This window comes from Schistocerca piceifrons, chromosome 8 (genome assembly GCF_021461385.2).
Source record: "Schistocerca piceifrons isolate TAMUIC-IGC-003096 chromosome 8, iqSchPice1.1, whole genome shotgun sequence".
In the NCBI taxonomy this organism is placed as follows: domain Eukaryota; kingdom Metazoa; phylum Arthropoda; class Insecta; order Orthoptera; family Acrididae; genus Schistocerca; species Schistocerca piceifrons.
The window spans coordinates 225,917,825-225,925,525 of NC_060145.1; positions in this window are offsets into that span (position 1 = coordinate 225,917,825).

Genomic DNA, 7,701 nt, shown 5'->3' on the forward strand with positions numbered 1-7,701 from the left:
CGCCATTTTCTCTGAAAGAGCTGGAAGAAGAGGAGCAATCAGTTCTTCTCCATGTGCTACTGTCCTGATTGCTGAAAAAAGGCTTGGATACACAATGTGTTTGTTAGTTTCGGAACGGCTTCCCTGAACGTTAACTAAACAGAAGTATCAATCATTAAGGCGACTTTTAGGCCAGCTCCACACCACTGGAATCGCAAATATCATGCGCCGTTTCTTTTCTCAATCCGCAACACAACAGCAGCAAATTGTCTTTGGCACCCGTCATCTGCATCTACATCATACTCGGCAAGCCACCTGATGTTGTGTCGCGGAGGGTATTTTCGGTACCACTATCTGATCCCTCTATCCCTGTTCCATTCGCGAATAGTTCGTGGGCAGAATAATTGTCGGTAAGCCTCTGTATTGGCTCTAATTTCTCGACTTTTCTCCTCCTGGTCAATACACGAGATGTATGTGGGGGGAAGTAATATGGTTTGGATCTTTTGTATCTCCTCTGTCATTCCTACCTGATGGGGATTCCGGACATATGAACAACACTCAAGTATCGGACGAACAAGCGCCTTCTTTTGTGGATTAGTCACATTTCCTTTAGATTCTTCCTATGAATCTGAGTCTAGTGTCTGCTTTTCTTACTATCTGTTGTATATGGTCATTCCACTTGAGGTCGTTCTGCAAAGTTATACCTACATATATTACGGCAGACGCTGTCTCCAGCTGTTTGTCATCGATAGTGTAGGTGTACAGTAGTGTATATATTTCCCTATGTATGCGCAGTATGTTACATTTACTTACGTTCAGTGTCAACTGCCAGAGACTGCACCATTCATGAATTGTCTGCAGGTCGTTCTGCTAATTCTTATTATCTACGTTGTTATAAACAACTGCATCATCTGCGAATTGCCTTAAAGAACATCCGACTCTTTCTACTAGATCAGTTATATACTAGGTGATCAAAAAGTCAGTATAAATTTGAGACCTTAATGAACCACGGAATAATGTAGATAGAGAGGTGCTTGGACTGACATGATGGGGTTCTATCAGACCAAAAAAAAAAAAAAAAAGATTTCACAAAATGTCCGACAGCAGGCGCTGGACAGCAAAACTGCGCATGACAGTCGTGTATAAAAGGAGCTGTAATGAGAGAGAGAATCAGAGGCGCCAGCAGTCGCAGCATGTTGGGTGCTAGTTCAGCGTTACGATCCTATCGCCATAGGAAGCGGACTCGAACGGGTAAAGGTCCGTTGACAAATGCAGATGTGGCGAGAATGATTTCGAAGTTCGAAGCCACGGATTGTTTAGACGATAGACCTCGTAGTGGCCGACCGAGCACAAGGTGTAATGCTGCTGAGACAGTTAAGGAAGAAATGGAGACTGTAGCGGGTTCGTCTATGCACGGGAAATTCAGTGCTCGTGCAGTCGCACGTCACACCGGAATTCCATACTCTGTTTGGTTGGCACTTAAGTGTACCCTCCGTTGCTATCCGTACAAAATCCATCGGCATCATGAACTGTTACCTGGCGATTTAGTGGCGGAGGGCATTTGCGGTGTGGGCGTTTCAAAACATGGCGGAAGATGACGACTGGTTGAGTAACGTGTTGTGGACCGACGAAGCTCATTTCACTCTCCGAGGATCTGTCAACGCCCACAACTGCAGAGTTTGGGCTACCGAAAATCCTAGAACTGTCGTGGAAACTCCATTGCACGACGAGAAAGTCACGGTATGGTTTGGATTTACCACATCTACCGTTATCGGGCCTTTCTTCTTCGAGGAAATGCGTGATTCTGGTTTTGTAACTGCTACCGTGATGAACAAGAGGCACGCCGATATGTTACAGAATCACATCATCCCCAGCCTGGCTGATAAACACCTGCTGGAACGTAGGATGTTTATGCAGGATGGAGCTTCACCCCAATGCTAGACGCGTGAACGTTCTCTTGCGCGGGTCGTTCGATGATGATCATGTGCTCAGCCGACACTTTCGTCATGATAAGCCTCCCAGGTCCCCAGACCTCAGTCCGTGAGATTATTGGCTTTGGGGATACCTGAATTCGCAAGTGTATCGTGATCGACGGACATCTCTAGGGATGCTGAAAGACAACATCCGACGCCAATGCCTCACCATAACTCCGGACATGCTTTACTGTGCTGTTCACAACATTATTCCTCGACTACAGCTATTGTTGAGGAATGATGTTGGACATATTGAGCATTTTTTGTGAAGAACATCATCTTTGCTTTGTCTTACTTTGTTATGCTAATTATTGCTGTTCTGATCAGATGAAGCGCCATCTATCGGACATTTTTTGAACTTTTGTATTTCTTTGGTTCTAATAAAACCCCATGTCATTCCAAGAATGTGTGTCAATTTTTACCTCTCTATCTACATTATTCCGTGATTTATTCGGTATTCAAATTTATACTCACTTATTGATCACCCGGTATATTGTGAACACCTACGGCCCTGTCACACTTTCCTGTGGTACTCCGAATATTACCTAAACATCTGTTACGTTAAGAGCGACGTGTTGAGGTCTATTTGCTACGAAAGTCTTGAATCCAATCGCAGGTCTGCTCCGATACTCAGTAAGCTCGTATAATTTCATTAAACGGCATTGTGGGACGGTGTCAAAAGTCATACTGAAATCAAGGAACACGACATCAGCCTGAGCGCCGTTGTCCACTGCGCTGTGTATCTCATGGAGGAACAGAGCGACCTTAGTTTCGCAGGACCTCTGTTTGCGGAATCAGAGTCGATTTTTATAGAGGAGCTGTTCATTTTCCAAGTACGTCATAATGCATAATTCTAGTTCTGGTCACCACGTTCCATTTTAAAATAATCATGGCTAGCTTTCTTCAAAAAGTCTGTTTTAGCCCCTCTCTGCTTAGACATGGTATAATTTCCACAAACTCAACAGCAAACACTTGGGTCGTTCACGCACTTGAATGTTGACATTGTAGAAACTACAAACAGTAGGCGAACTGTTTTATTAATAGTGTCTTAAATACACAGACTAATCAAATTATATCACTGGTAACGCATGCCCGTGAGATAAAAGCACTTTCAATGTCACACAATAACAACTTGCATCCACAGCTGTGGCAACCGAAAGGTATACAGTGCGAACTGACAAAATTTCTCTCCAACAATATGGATTACCTAGCACAGCAACATACATTTAAGCAGATTGCGCCCAAACTGTACGTTACAGGAAAAAAATGTCAACATATTTAGAAAAAGAACAGAAAGTAGAAGTAATATCACATATTAGTTTTCAGTCACCTGGTACCATGCGGACTAGAATATGCCCTTTATCAAAATCGTTTATCTCAACTGATTTCCCCTTTTGCAACCCATATATTCTCTAGGGTGAGCCCACATACGAATCTGCTCCTGCTACAAACTGTTGTTACCGCGTCAAATGGCCGCAACGCCTCTCGGCGTCATCCAACGCTGCGGTGGGCAGCAGTCGTACTGCTTTGACTTACTAGTGTTTACAGGGTGTAGACAATGACATTCCAAGTTCAAAACGCATGTAGAATGAGAAGCATTCTTGAGAACTACCTCAAATTTTAAGAGCATATTACTGACACGGGGGGAATGGTCAGTGGACAAAAAAACATGTCACAAAAATTTGACCAACAGATGGCGCTGTAAGAGTCAGACACACGACTGCATCACGGTTGCTGCCCTCCAAGACAGGGAGGTGGCGCCGCCCTTGGTCTTGGAGGGCAGCAATCGTAATGGGCGTCGCATGCGCCGTCTACTGAACGCTGGCCTATATAGCACGTCGATTTGCAGCCCGGCGTCAGCTCTCAGCGCGACTCATCAGCAGAAGCAGCATTTTCCTTAAGACGGCGACCAGTTGGATCGCCGAAATATCGAGTCAAGATGATTCTAGGATCGGGCTGCAAATCCGAAGAGACTTTCAAGACTTATTACGCTTGGAAAGCCTACGTAATAGAAGGGAGAACCGATAGAGGTACTCAAGGTACCCTCCCCCACACACCGTGAGGTGGCTTGTGGAGTATGGATGTAGATGTAGATATAGATCACATGTAGACTAGTTTCTTACGTGGAAATTGATGTGTTTTCCCCATGTAAAATCAAAACCTTTGCCATTTTCACACAGGACAAATGAGTAGTTACGACTGTCTTGGTTATTTTACAAACTACAAGAGGCTAGTTCCCACTGCCAGGATTTCCTACATCCGAAATATGGTTACATGTCGTATTTCAAGGGATGGGATAGTGGCGAGGAAGCTTGCCAAAGCACATAGCAACACACATGCGAACATGAATTTATAATTGTCACGTCCTTAATATGAACAAGTGGAGTAACTTCCATAGCAGTATTTTTTCATGTTGAGCAATTCATGACTCCATATAATTTAAAGCTTCCTCTTTCATGACAGAAGCAGTTCCTGTATAGCGTAAGTCCAAAGGATAGGAAATATTTGTAATATCTTCTCCACTCTTTTGAAAATTATCTCACATTGTTATAACTTTGAAGCCAGTGGACGGAGATACGTCGGTTATAGAGACCAAAGAGTTAAAAATGCAATTAAAAGAAAACAGCCCTCGGTCACTAATTTTTAACGAATTAACCGGGTTTCGACACTGCCAGGAGTGTCTTTCTCAGAAGTTAAACCAAAGAATAGTTTGTAACATGGTCTTAGAATTGTGACTAAAAACGTTTGATACAAATTAAGAGTATGGAATTACCGTGAAAGACTGGCCGTACTTATATTTCATTTATAAAATAATAAATATGTCAAAAGCGCATTAGTCACAAGATGCCCTTTTGACCAATTTTTGACACTATGCATCACGGAATATTGAGTTCCAGAACGATTTCCGAAACGGAATATCCCATGTGTCTAGCTCCTACCACCACTGCGCGTTGAAAGTCTGTTAACTCTTGTTGTGCGACCATCATAACGTCTGAAAGCTATTCAAATGAATCGCCAAAGTACAAATGACAACTCTGCCAACGTAGCGCCCTTTTATTCCATGTGTACGCGATACTACTGCCATTTGTATACGTGCATATAGCTAATTCATGATCTTCGCCACCTCAGTGTATTAAAAGAAACTATTGACAATCGGACGAGAGATTATAGCTCAGAAGTATAACCTTGGTACATAGGAGTGGGGAGGATGAAACACAGTTACGTTAATAATTTGCCGATAAGACCAGTGACCACGTAAGTTGAATAGTTAAATGTAGGAAGCACACAGAAACTTAGGAGTGAACACCATACGTTTGCCAAAACGCGCAGCGAGGGCAACAAGCTTGATTCGTGGCCTTAAAATCCGCACTCGTCTGCTGAAGGAACTGAATGAACTTCGCGTCTGAAAGGCGACCAAGCGGGCAACGGAGATTCGTCTTACCAGGCGGGCAAAGAGCGAAAAAATCGGAAGACAGCACCAACAACTCGAGTGTCAGATTCAGCAGTCCATTTGTACTTAAAAATCAAGTGCTGAAATCCTTCCAACGGCAGCAGGGTTCAGATCATCAGTTATCTCTCCTGTCCTAGCCTGAAGCTGCAACTCTGCAGAAACGTGAAGTGACAACTCTGGAGAAACCTAGAACGAATTCATTACTCTGCTGAAATGTACAGGTGATCTCCTTTTGCTTCACTTTGGATCTTCGCTGCATTTCGCCAGAGAAGAAATTCGTTGGACAATGGTGACGAAGATTGCAAATGCCGACCAGAAAAAGCCTAATGAAGGTGTTAAACGATCTCCTATTCTTGTAGATTTTTCTCTTTTTTGACCCAATAGAGCTCTTAGGTGTTGAGGAAGGCAGAAGAACTCCCCTACTACATGGTACAATTCTCAAAAGGGCCTGTCCAATGTTCCGCAAGTAGAAAGAACGAAAACGTGTGGGCATGCCAGAAATTAATAGCATGACCGAGCCAGAAATCTACATTCTCTATGTTTAAACCGGACGTTATTATGAGACGTTGTATTGAAAATTTAGACGGCATGAGGGAAACCACACCCGGCTAGCGGTCTCTTATATGACTAAATGGCTTCTGCGGAGAATTCTATGATTCTTACGACAAGAAAAGTGCTTCCTGGTCTGCCGGCGGAGGGAGAAAGAGGGGTAGGGTTGTTAGAGTGGTCATGAATACCTATCTGCCCACCTTAGGCCGCGCCTCTCACAGGGCTTAACATTTTTATGGTGGCCAATCCTCTTGACAGGACTGATATCTCGTGCAGCCAGCTAGAAAGCTTTCAGTTCTTGGAAACCTCTACTGTATTATCTAGCAAATGTAAAGAAACAAATAGTGAAATGAATACATCCACTGTCTTGGCTAACCCAAATCTGCTATTTCAGAGCCATAGAAATGAACGAGTATGTTTGGTTTCACAACTTACCAGCCACGCCCAAGTACCATCTAGCGGCATTTTGCAAACTGGTCAGGTTAGTCTGTCCAGTATAGTCTGCTACCTGTAGCGATGAATTGAAACGTTGTTTGTCCAGAATTAGGCATGCTCGTCCCCTGTTGACTCAGATACTGGCGAACATCCGTTGAGGAGACACTGCAGCTAGCAGATGCGTGTCTCGACCAGTCAACGACCGCAGCTCTTGCGGAATTTCTAATGTATTACTGAATACCATCTTGGTCACTTGTAAAACGATATGGATTAAAGTATTGTCATATCGCCCTCTGAAAAATGTTAGTGGCAACTTTCAGAGACTAATGCCCATGTTAGAAATGGAACAGTTCTTTAAAATGTCATTCCAAAAAAACTATAACCAATGTTGACATAATTCAGAATTAGCATGGGAAATATGACACACAAAAAACTATAGAATTTGCTTGCTAAGAGCAGGGGACAAAGCAGGGCACAAACCTTATGTACATTCTCGAGTGTGTACTCAGAGCACCAGCACAATACATTATACATACATACATACACTCACACACACACACACACACACACACACACATATATATATATATATATATATATATATATATATATATATATATATATATATATATATATATAAGGCTGGTCCTTAAAACTACAAAGAACGAAGCTCGCCTAGCTTGAAGTGGGAAACGAGATGGAGCTATGGTTGGCCCGCTAGGTGGCGCTGCCATAGGTCAAACGATATGAACTGTGTTTTTTTGAATAGGAACCCCCATTTTTATTATACATATATAAAAGCAGTACTTACGTTCAAAGAACCAAGGTGAATTTATTAGTTCACATGCAACACCATGATAAATACAATTTACTCACCTTTGGGCCATGCCGTGTGGCTCCCACAGGTGACAGCAACACCACAGGTCTGAGTCTGGCAAGCGAGATGTTAAAATTTGTAAATAGAGTCCTAGCATGAATGTGTTAATCCCAGAATGAATGCACTGAATAAAATCTTCTGCCAAGTCGCCAGGTACCTTCAATAGTGAATGCTGTATTCGCCTGATAAACATAGGCATGGAGAGTGTGCAGGTTGTGTGTGTCTACTTCAGACCTTCCTCAAAAGGTATCGGAGTCCAAGTGGTTTTGCCATGAGATTGGGCGCCGAGTGTCATTATAGTGCAGCTTCTAGCGACTCTCTTACATAAGCTGGCCTTGCAGTGTAGTTTGGATTTAAAACGGTTTTATTTACAAGACCTGCAATATCTTCTTCTCCCAAATCGCCAATTATCCTATCTCATATACTTTGTTGACAAT